Source organism: Emys orbicularis, chromosome 13, assembly GCF_028017835.1.
Source record: "Emys orbicularis isolate rEmyOrb1 chromosome 13, rEmyOrb1.hap1, whole genome shotgun sequence".
NCBI lineage: Eukaryota > Metazoa > Chordata > Testudines > Emydidae > Emys > Emys orbicularis.
In genome coordinates this window covers 1972920-1985397 of record NC_088695.1, presented here as the reverse complement: position 1 = coordinate 1985397, position 12478 = coordinate 1972920, and positions in this window count along the sequence as shown.

Here is a 12478-nt window from a genome sequence, read left to right as displayed (position 1 = left end):
AGGTCACAGCCACAATGACATCATCATGGGCACCGTGTGAGAGGTCAGGAGGTGGGTGAGGTCCCCACCCTGATGAAACACAAGGCATCATGGGACACACGGTGTCAGCGCCATGGCAATGCCAAGGAGGTCATAGGTCATGGGAGGTCAGCTCAAGGGGGTGATCAGCCACATGGGGTCACAGCCATGGCAACCCCCAGGGGGTCAGAGGTCACACAGCCAAAGAGTTCAAAGGCCAAGTGGGGTCACAGGATACATTAGGTCAAGGAGGTCATGGGTCGCATGAGGTCATCACTATGGCAATTGCATGGTGCTCATCATAGCCAGGTTAACACCATGGCGACACTCAAGAGGTCGCAGGTCCCCAGAGGTCATAGGTCATGGAACTCCATGCAGGTCATAAGGCACCTGGCAGTATTGCCACGACGACAACATGGGGATGGCCGGCCGTCTCCACGGCAACACTGGGGACATCATCACCATGACAATATGGCGGGCGGGCGGGGCGGAGCCTCTCCGTCCTGGAGACGCCTCCCCCAGTCCCTGAAGCCGGGGGTCTGATGGGGCTGGGGCGTGGGGGGGAGCCGGCTCGGGGAGAGGAGCTGGGCTCAGGACTGGGGGCGGGGATCCAGTCTCAGAGTAGGTCGGGAGTGAGGGGCACCGGCAGAGCTGGGGGGGATACCAGGGGGCTGCGGGTCGGGAGTGAGGGGCACCGGCAGAGCTGGGGGGGATACCGGGGGCTGCGGGTCGGGAGTGAGGGGCACCGGCAGAGCTCTGCGTCTCTCCCACGTGCATGTGACAGGCCGCGGCCGGGTTTCCCAGGCTGGGATGAGCCACCTGCGGTTCCCCCACAGCTCCCGGCCAGGCGAAACCAGCTCAGGATCAGTCATAGCCACTTCCCTTGTGTCATTCCCCTCCGCCCCCCCAGCCGAGCTTCAGCCCCAGACACACCCAGACAGGACTCAGCGAGTGGGTGGATCTGTGGAGGAGTTGCAATACAAGGTATGTTAGGGACTTGTGCCCCTGACGGGAACAGGCCCTTGCCCCATTCCTCACCCCCCTGAGCCAGCCAGTCCCTGCCCTGGGGCCGGATGGGAGCCGGCGCCCCCTAGAGGGGACAGGCCCCGGGCCCCATTCCCTGCCCCCTGAGCCAGCCAGTCCCTGCCCTGGGACCGGATGGGAGCCGGCGCCCCCTAGAGGGGACAGGCCCCTGCCCCATTCCCTGCTCCCCGATGCCTATGGCTGAAGGATCTCTAGGATCTGCCCCCCACTTCATTGCATGGACAGACAGGGCCTCATTTTCCATCCCCCCTGGGCTAACGTGGCCTTGGACACTCACCCCTCACCTCACCTTAACTCTGCCCATCACGCACAGCTCCCCGCGGCCCCGCCCCCGGCGGGAAAGACTCCGAGGGACTCTGCCCAGCTCCGCCGTGACTCCCGGGGCTCGGCGTCATCCTCCCAGTGTAGGACGAGCGCCGTTTCTTCTCCAGCAGACCCCCGCACCCGTAGGATGGCGTTGGGAATGACGCGTCCATGGCTGATCGGCCGCTTCCTGGGACAAAATCCAGGGCAGCGAGCTGGTCTCTCTCCCCCAACAGCCCTAACCTTTGAGCTGGAGGAGTGACTCCATTAGCCGGCAGCAGTAGAAGGCAATTACCCTGCTCTGAGCAGTCCCCTCAGCACCTACTGACCCTTCATCTGTCTCCGCCAAGAGCCCAGCCCTCTACACCAACAGTTAGCGGAGTCACGCTGTTAAGCAGCAGCAGTCCGGCCTCGAACAGCCCCACTCCTTCCTCTTTGACTATGTGTAGACCCAGCTCCCTCCTGCCCCATCCGCATGAAGCTGCAATGCGTTCTGGGTTCTGGAATGTGGCGTTCTACAGCGCCCACTGTTCTAGAGCATGCGTGCTCTCCCCTAAACCCAGGGAATGGGTCGGGTTAAGGAGAAATAATGGAATTTCCCAGAAAGCACAATGGGGCCCTGGGGGGAAAAAAAGGCTTCTCCATTCTAGAACATTGGATGTCTGAAGGTTCTGAGTTCTAGAGCAATATTTCTCAACCTTTTTAATATCAGGGACCTGCTTGCTGACTTCCTAAATGGTGTCAGGGAGATCTCAGGGAGCATGGACTGGTCAGTGAGAAACGCTATTCTAGAGTTCCCGGGGGAGACGAACATAATGTGTTCTAGACCTCCAGGAACAGAACATTCCGATTTCTTGAGTGACTGGGCTAAATATGATCTGTTCTAGAGCACAGCTGACCAAAGGGCCAGGATTCTAGAGTGTCTAGAGCTGGGGTATGTGGAATTTTTGGCTCCAGAACTCATTGCCCCAAGGTGCATGGCTTCTAGAGCTCTAGGCTGCACATTCTGGGTTCTAGAGTGACTATCCTCTAGATCCCACTCCACTCCCAGAGCCAGGATAGAACCCAGGAATCCTGGATGTGGAATTCAGAAAACGCTGGTTGTTCTAGAGGGTGCGGCTTGGAGAGTCCGAGTTCTAGAGCACCACATTTTCTGGAAAAAATGCTTTCTGAATTCTCGAACGTTGTGTTTTGATGTTGAAGAAGGGCAGGGATCCACCGAGAAGCACTGAATTCCAGAACCCAAAGATCCCTGCCGCCTCCACACCCAGGACACTGGAGAGATGAAGGTTCTGGATTCCAGAACCCTAGATTTCCCAGAGGAGTCAGAGCTCTAGACTGCCCCAGTCCAGAAATGCCCCATGAACCCCGGAGCCCATTTTGGTTTCCCTGCATTCTAGGAAACATAATGCTCTAACGGCAACATGGCAGGTCCACCCCAGCCACAGTCAGACCACTCAGAAACTCTGCCAGCTGCCCAAAGTCACCAGGGGTTCTGGGCTGTAGAACAGAAGTGTTCTGGATCCTCCTGCATCCCAGAAAGGCCCGTTTCCTGGTGTTCCTAGAGCACTGTAGTGGTCCCTCACTCTCGAGGGAGGGAGGCCACTTCACCTCACTACAGGCAGACAGCAAGTAACAGTCGGCGCACAGTCTATGGCTCCACAACCACCTGGCTGGGGGTGAGCCCACAAAACAGCCCAGGCCTTCTGGACACAAAGAGGGGGTTTAGCCATGACCCCAGGGTTGAGGTCAGTGGGGGGGGCTAGAGGGACCCGGGCCCACCCTACTCCAATGGGTCCCAGCCCAAGCCCCTAATAATGGTGGATGGGTTCACTACTGGGGATCCTCCTGAAACACACTGACTCACTCTCCGGCTGCAGAACTGGATTGAAGTCTGTGTGACGGGTTGGATCACAGAAACCCCCTGGGAGCTGCCACCCGATGTGCCCAGACTACCTCTGCGCCTGCTTTCCCTGCCAGCTCGGGGCCCCAGCACCCTGTCTTGCCGAGCCAGACATGCCCGTCTGCTCCAACAAAGACCCAGGGTCTGAATTACTAGCCCCAAAGCTGCAGGTTTACCTGAAAGCAGCTCACAGAAGTGTTCTTGTCTTTAACACTCAGATGGCCAACTCCCAATGGGGTCTAAACCCAAATAAATCCGTTTTACCCTGTATAACATTTATACAGGGTAAGCTCATAAATTGTTCGCCCTCTATAACGCTGATAGAGAGATATGCACAGCTGTTTGCCCACCCAGGTATTAATACATACTCTGGGTTAATTAATAAGTAAAAAGTGATTTTATTAAATACAGAAAGTAGGATTTAAGTGGTTCCAAGTAGTAACAGACAGAACAAAGTGAGTCACCAAGCAAAATAAAATAAAATGTGCAAATCTATGTCTAATCAAGCTGAATACAGATAAGATCCTCACCAGTTCCAGAATGCTCCCTTTTACAGACTCCTTTTAGCCTGGGTCCAGCAATCACTCACACCCCTTTGTTCCAGTTTTTTCCAAGTATCCTGGGGGGTGGGGAGGCTCCCTCTTTAGCCAGCTGAAGACAAAATGGAGGGGTCTCCCCGGGGTTTAAATAGACTTTCTCTTGTGGGTGGAGAACCCCCTCCTCACTCCTATGCAAAGTCCAGCTCCAAGATGGAGTTTAGGAGTCACCTGGGCAAGTCACATGTCCATGCATGACTCACAGTTTTTACAGGCAGAAGCCATTGTTTACATGATACCTTGAATGTCCTCAAGTAGACTTCTTATGTGGATTGGAACATTCCAAGATCCATTGTCCTTTAATTGTTTCTTGATTAGGTCCTTAATTTCAACATTCCTTTCTCCAGGAACTGACCAAATGCTCTACTAAGGTTATTTAGAAATCAAGCCAGTACACAGCCAACATTCATAACATTCATAACTTTGAATACAAAAATGATACATGCATACAAATAGGATTCATACATTCAGTAGATCATAACCTTTATGGAGATATGTTACACGGCATATGTAGCATAAAACACATTCTAAGCATATTTCCATAAAGCCTGAGGGGAGGCACCGTCACAGTCTGGTTCCCCTGGGCTGCTTCCTACCCCAGTCTGGGCGTAGGGCTCTGTAGTCCAAAGGTCCTCCATCTCCTCAGGGTTCTTGGCCACCGGCAGTCCCCACAGCTCCTTGGGGCATTCGTCGGATGGTGGTCCTGACTGCTCCTTGGGATACTCATCCATCTCCTCCAACCGCAAGGCGCAGCGCCACTCAGGTGCTAGTCCAGGATCCTGCAAAGATCTCCGCTCCTTGGAAGAGATGTCTGCTCCCTCCGGTGGTCCAGCCCCAACTGAGCTCTGGCGCTCTGGTTTTATACTTCCTGTCCCACCCTGGGACTTCCAGTGCTGGGCCGGATTCGGCTCTGCCTACCAGGGGGAATGTAGTGGTCCCTCGCTGTCCAGCTCAAAGGGAGGCCACTCCGCCTCACTACAAGCACCCAGACCACCCAAATATGTGATTTTTTATTGTCCCCTGTGCCTTCTTGCTTACTTCTAGAAAGTCTGGGTTCTAGGTGCTGCATCATTCTAAAGCCCAAAATTCTGTTCAGGCTTGGGGTTGGCTTCCTGCTGTATCCAGAAAGACCAGGTTCGAGGGTTCTCCTCATTCCCGAGCGCCTGCACTTCAAATGATGGGAACATTTGGAGCTGGCTTTGATTCTGGAATCCAGATGTATCAGGTTCCAGGGGTCCCCTCGTTCTAGAGCACCTGAATCACCCACTTGGTTAGCAGATGGGCTTGGCTTCACTCTGGATGGCAGACAGACCGGGTTCTAGGTGTCTCATTCTAGAACACCCCTTACCTCCAGTTCGGTTAGCAGCCAGAGTTGGCTTCGTTCTGGGATCCCAGAATGAAGAACCACCTAGAACAACTGTACTGGGGGCCTCGGGGGGGGGGAGGTTAGCTTAGCTACAATCGAGGTGTTGTGGCTTCTCAGATTTCCCGGATTCCAGAACGGGCGGAGACGAGTGGGCTGCAGACTCTCTTTGGCAGGCCAAGAAATCCAGGCGAGAGGGATCCCAGCCCCAGCAGCTTCCCAGCAACCCCCATCCCTCCAGAGAGCGAGGAATGTTTTGATAAGGATACGGGAAACCCCCTCCCACTCAGAGAACAAAAGCCCCACAGATGCAGCCCAAACATGCTACTTCCCTCAGGACGAGGCAACACCCTTGGCACTAATCCAGCTGGGGCGGGCGGCTGCGGGAGAGAGACGCTGCAGAGAGAAAGTTCTGAGGAAGTTGTGTGGGGCGGCCGTTCAGAAACCCCCCCGGGGGGGGAAGGCACATTATTGCCTAACAGCTCCCCCCACCCGCTGAGGAAGGAGGCAGGAAGCCAGACTGCGGGCCAAGGGGCATCGCCTGCCCCCAAAGCGGGGAGACCCCCCCGACCTCATGGGTCAGAGCAGGGCGCAGTCTCCGGGGCCGGATCAGCTTCCCAGGGAGACGGGAATTACACCGGGGGGGTGGGGGAGGACGGAGGGGCTGGGGACTAACTAAAGACACTAGGTAAGTCAGCTGCACAGGTAAAAATAGAACCCAGGAGTCCTGGCTCCCAGCCCCCTCTGCTCTAACCCACCAGCCCCCACTTCCCTCCCAGAGCTGGGAGAGAACCCAGGAGTCCTGGCTGTGGAATTCAGACACTTGGAATGCTAAATTTATGAAGACCTCAGATTCTGTTTGGTCCTTGCCACTCCGGGAACCAATGTGCACCCCTGTCCCATGTCAGCAACCCCCAGAGAATGGCTCCTCCACCCCCTTCACCTCCAGCCCTGCCGGTGCCCCTCACTGCTGACCCACAGGCCCCGCTAGCCCAGCCCTGCCCCCCCAGCTCTGCCAATGCCCCTCACTCCCGACCTGCAGCCCCCTGCCAGCCCAGCCCTGCCCCCCCAGCTGTGCCGGTGCCCCTCACCCCTGACCTGCAGCTCCTGCTAGCCCAGCTCTGCCCACCCCAGCCAGGGCTGGCTCTGGCTTTTTTGCCGCCCCAAGCAAAAAAAAAAACAACCTGCGGGGCGGCCGGAGCCAGGGTGCAGGGAGACTCCCGGCGCTGCAGACGTGCCCCGGGCAGTGGGGGTGGGGGTGGGAGGGAGAGGGAGCGGGGGGGAGAGAGAGAAGGGGGGGCCAGGGCTTCCTTCAGCGGGGCACTGCCACGCGGCTCTTGCCGCCGCGCCACCTGCCGGGAGGGCTCCGCGCCGCTCCGGTCGGCGGGAAGGGAAGGACGCGGGCTGCTGGGCTTGCTGCAGACCTGGCACCAGCTGGGGCAGACGGAGCACGCAGCCCGCTCCCAGCAGGGCGCTCCCCTCCTCCGCACCGCCGTCCCCTACAGGGCGGCCGGAGCGCCGAACCAAAAAGAAAAGCAGGGGGGGAAAAAACGGATTGGGCGGAATGCTGCCCCTTAGAATCTGCCGCCCCAAGCACGAGCTTGCTCGGCTGGTGCCTGGAGCTGGCCCTGATCCCAGGTCTGCCGGTGCCCCTCACTCCCAACTTGCAGCCCCTGCTAGCCAGGCCCTGGTCCCCCCCAGCTCTGCCGGTGCTCCTCACTCCCGACCCGCAGCCCCGACTAGCCCAGCCCTGCCCCCCCCAGATCTGCCAGTGCCCCTCACTCCCAACTTGCAGCCCCCTGCTAGCCCAGCCCTGGGCTCCCCCCAGCTCTGCCAGTGCCCCTCACTCCAGACCTGCAGCCCCTGCCAGCCCAGCCCTGACCCCCCAGATCTGCCAGTGCCCCTCACTCCCGACCCGCAGCCCCTGCCAGCCCAGCCCTGCCTCCCCCCCCCCCCCCAGCTCTGCCAGTGCCCCTCACTCCTGACCAGTGGTGCAAGCAGAAATAATTTCTTGCTGGTACTGCACTCATGGGACCCTTCCTGCAGGCTCCGAGTCTTCCTGGGAAGGGGATCTAGTAGTTAAAAGAGAAAAAGTCTCCAGCCTGCCAGACCTATTAGCACAACACTGAAATTGTTAAAGAGCCATTCAAGGGGCAATGAAGCCATTTCACAGGCATTTGCCAACCCCCAGGTATCTACTGTAGGTTTCTGAATGTACTGACAAAAACAGTTGTGCATGACTGTCATATTTACTCAGAACATGTCAGTCTACAGGACCTTCGTGTAAAATTTGATTTAAAAATATTTCATTAGCGAGTTGGTGAAGATTATAAAATCACATCTCTCAAAAATCCTTGCATAATTTTTAGATGCACAATCATCTTTAGCCTTAAATGCTTGGCTCTTCAGACATATGGCTTTTTAAAATAAATTCTTCAAAAGACCATCCTTATCTAAAATACACATTTTAATTACTATAGTAAAAAAACTTACTTCCAAAGTCTTCCTGTCCTTTCTGTCCATCCATTTCTCCCTTCACCCCCTCTCTACTCCACCCCCCCCCCCAGTTGAAGGAAGCAACAGCCCTTTCCTTCCAGATAGCCGGACAAAGAGTTTCCCTTTCTTTACTTCTGACTATCTGATGAACTAGTTTTAAGAGAACCCTCCAGCAAAATCAGTACCTTAGTAAGATATAAAATCCTCTGTGATGCCTAAAATCTTTGAAAACATATTTTTTAAAGTTGGTAACATTTCATAAACATGTCTATTGTTATGGAGCTCACACACAGTGAATTAGTGTTCCCTTTTTCTAAAAGCAATGAACATTGTTATGAACACACTAAACCTCTGTGACTGATTAATTTAAAATAATGTCTGTTTCAGTGAGTTAAAGATGTTGTAATCTGGAATGATTACTTTATGAAGGCTTAAGAGTACATTTAAAATATAAAATCAGCTTAGAAATACTGATTAAGAAAATGTAAAACAGAGAAGAGATGCATCATGTATTCCATAATATTTAATGTTGTATTCAGCAAGACAGCTGACTCACCCTTACTACAAAGTATTTGCAAATAAATGTCTGACAAACTTCAGGGCGTATCAAAAAACCTGTGACTGACACTTTTTATTCCCAAGTTTAGTGCTTTTAGTTAGGTACCTTCTGCATGTCCATTCTGCGTGAGGGAGAGGGCACAGGGGTCTCTGTGGGGAACTGTGACTCTCCGCCACCGTGAGGCGGGCCGGGCGTCTTCTTATTCTTTCTGCCTTGTCCCTCCGCCCCCGCCGGGCTGCAAGCCCAGGCTGCCGTGGGGCATAGGGGCACCAGTTTAATAATACTGCATAGGGCCCCATAAATCCTAAGGATGGGCCTGGGGGCGCCAAAAAGCGGTGCCCTGGAGTGGCAGGGAGGAACTGCCTTCCGGAGGCACCGGAGAGCCAGAGCGTCGGTTTGCGGGGGAGGTGAGCCCCAGCCATGGAGGAGCTGGCGCGGCGCAGGGGGGCAGGAGCCCTGCAAAGGCGGCAGCGCCGCTAGTGAGGAGCAGCCGCGCCCCCCACCCCTCCTGCCCAGGCTGTGGCCTGGCACCCCCCCGGGGGGCTCCTGCAGGCTGCAGCAGATGCATGCGGGCAGAGGCCCCCATGCGCCCCCCAGCTGCCCCCTCGCCACGCTCGGGCTCTGCGGCTCCCGGGCATGTGAGCCACCGGGGCGCAGGGCCCTGAGCTGGCTCCGGGAGGGGCAGTGGCGGCGGCGGCTCACACGCCCGGGAGCCGCAGAGCCCGAGCACGGCGAGGGGGCAGCTGGGGGGTGAACGGGGGCCTCTGCCCGCATGCATCTGCTGCAGGAGCCCCCAGGAGCCCCCAGAAGGCAGCTCCTCCCTGCCGAGCTGCTGCAGCGGCCCAAGCCCGGCAAAGCCACTGAGTGGACTCAGGGCGGGGGCTGCCAGGATGGGGTGGGCTGGGCTCGGCTCATGGGGGGGCCGTGCACCCTCCAGGGGAGTTCAGGGGGCGGGGAGGGGGGAACCTGGTCTGGGGAGCATCTGGAGAGGAAAGAACAAAACCACTCAAGCCAGGGCTACGTTGCTTACACCACAGGTATCAAAGGCTGCGGACGCGTGGGAGAAGGTCGGCAGCCATCTGATCTTTGTCCCTTCAAGGGAGAAATCAGCAACAGTGCTGGGTTTACAACAGCTCCAAGGGTGCCATGGAGCCGGGCCCATGCTCAGAAGGGGCCCTGGGCTGCTCCGCTTGCCCTGTTCCCCAAGACCCCGCTGGCTCCCCCTGCCCACCATTTACTCCCCTCGGCCCCACCCCCTGCTCCTCTCGGCCCCCTGGCCGGACCCCAGTGCACCTCCGGCTCCGGGCAGTCTCTGCTTCCCACCACCTGTGGGGCCCCACCTGTCTCCCCGGAGCTGAGCCGCCTGGGAGTGGGGCAGCAGCCTGGCCGGTCTCAGCCGGGGGCGGGGGGGAGGAAGGGGACAGTGCGGGGAGCTTGGCTGGGCATCTTGAGGGACTCCGTCCGGGGCAGGCCCTGGCCTGGCTGATCTCACCACTCCCGAGGGGCTGGAGCGATTCCCGGCCCTGGGACCAGCCCTGGCTGCGCTGCCAGCTCAGCCCGGCAGACACAGTCGCCTCCCAGCAGGGCTGGTGAGCGCGGCCGGGAGGCAGGGCAGGGGGAGGGGGTTTGAAAGCTCCCGTTTGTAGATGTTCATAGTCCAGAGGCCGGAGCAGGAAAGACGCAAAACAGAGATTTTTCCAGGCCAGGCCTTTTAGCATCTGCCAAGTGCCGAGCGAAGGGAAATCTGTTCTCCCGGTGTTTGGCGTCACACGGGCAAGGTCCACGTCCATCACCCCGACCTACGTCTACAAAACACCCATTCAGTGTCGACAGGCATTTTCCACGGTGAGCGGAGGGATCCGTAACGGGCCATTCACCTTGACGTGTCCCTTCCCGTGCTGGCTACATACCTCGTGGGCGTCCCCACAGGAGCAAACACGGAGTGAACAGAGCTAATATTCAGCACTTCAGATACCAAGATGATACATGCACAGGAACAACAGAATCGTAAGTAGCGGCTTTTTCACCGACATGACTAGTCCCCAAAGAGATTCGGAAAAATCACACCACATACCTGAGACCATAGGCGCCGACTTCTACTGGCGCCGGGGGGAGGGGAGGGGCTCGACCCCCCTCTGCCCCCAGCCCCGCCCCGACTCCACCACTGCCCCGCCCCTCCCGCCCCCATTCCAACCCCTTCCCCAAAGTCCCCGCCCCAACTCCGCTCCCCCCACCCCCATTGCAGCCCCTTCCCCAAATCACCATCCCGGCCCTTCCTCCTCCCCTGAGGGCACCATGTTCCCGCTCCTCCCCCCACCCTCCCGGAGCTGTTTGCTGATGGGAAGAGCTGGGAGGAGCGGGGACATGGTGCACTTGTTGGGGGAGGAAATGAGGTGGGGCGGGGCGGGGAGCTTGGCTGCCAGTGGGTGCAGAGCACCCACTAATTTTTCCCCGTGGGTGCTCCAGCCCCGGAGCACCCATGGAGTCGGCGCCTATGTGTGCCAGCACCATGCCCCCTGGAGTTTTGTTCTCTGTTATGTAACAACAGAGATGGAGCCTGACCTGACTCCGTTTAGCCTAAGAGGCCAGGTTAATTTTTTGCTGTTCGGGTGTGACTGCACCTTTAGCCAGGCTAACTGATTAACACTGAAAACAATCGGGGCTGTTAAACTTTCTACAAATTCCCTAGAAAATTAAGGTCGGCTACATTTTCCAGTCTGTCACGGATAATTCAGACCAATGGGGAGAAACAGAATCAAAACCACTGTTTAAACACCTTCCGTCCCTCCACCCCGCACGCACACACACCGCTTCCCTCTTGAGGACACCTGACCGATTTAACAGCACAATACACATGCTAACAAACTCAAACAAAACCTTTCAGTTTGTCAGCACATGCATTGTGCTGTGAAAGCCTTATAAAGAACGAAAGCCCTTCCTAGCCCCAAGTCTTTCCGGTACCCCGTACCCCCTAAACATCTCTTGCCGGTACCGCGTACACCCTGCTTGCACGCCGGCTCCCGACCCGCAGCCCCTGCTAGCCCAGCCCTGCGATCTCTATCCCTGCACAGCCAGCCTGAAGCCCCCAAATGCTCTCCTACAGCGCCCCCTGCTGGCCCAAGCTTTCCTCTCTCAAAGCCAGAGAGAGTTTAACCAAAGGCTTTGTTTTCGGCACTGATTTCTGGAGGGCAGGGACGGCTTGTTTCTTCACAGCAGGGAACGATCCCAGGTTTTCTATTCTGCAGCCTGGCTGTGCTTTGCTTTCTCCATTTAGCTAAGTGTAGACACTGGAAAAAATCAGTTCTACCACTTTTAATTCATGTCACGTTCAATGTCCTGGTGCTCCAATGTCTGGGTTTCAGACACTGCCCAGGAATCTTGGGCTAAGAACTATCAGTCAGATACGTAGCCTTTTAAAAAAAAAGTTATAAATGTTGGAACTAGGGGTGCAGCACCCCCGGCTTGAAGTGGTTTTCATCATATACAGAGCCAGGTGTGATATTTTTGGAGATCTTTCTAATTCGTCCTGAAAGAAATGGTCAGATGATGTGTTTTAACTTGGTCTTTCACCACCAACATAAATGAGCTGATGCTAAACTACAGGGGGTAAGGTGAACATTTAAAAGTTCGTCAAGGGGGAAAGTAGCATTAGACTAAAGTAGGCGCATTAATTAACACATGAAGGGGGAAGAATGAAATTAACGACGGCTCAAAAGTAGCTGAGGTACCCAACTTTAAAAGAAAAACAACTCTTAAAAAGTCACCGTATGATTAAATGATGGATGTTAGCAGCATGGAGCTAGACTAGAATATATTTTGGTAGCCAAATCTTACAAATTGTTCAGATTGGCTTGGGTTTATGTGCGCAACTAGTGATGCTAAATACAAAGAATGACGTTGGAAGGATTTGAGAGACTAAACAGCACGTCAGTGACATTCATGGATGGTCCTCGAGTTTATGAGACTCTGCCGTACCCTCAGAAATATTAAATGGGAGCGAAGATGACTTCCCAGTTGGAAGAGAAGCACTGGAGACACACGGCTAGAAAAGGACTGGTTGAGGGCCAGCAGCTCCTCAGAAGGTATCTGGGAAAAAGGTCCTAGCAAAGTGCGGCCCCGCTCGGGGGAGATTTGGTAAGATCAAGGCTTTCCCGGAGGAATCACCATTTGGGTGTGACAGTCTATACAGCCCTAGC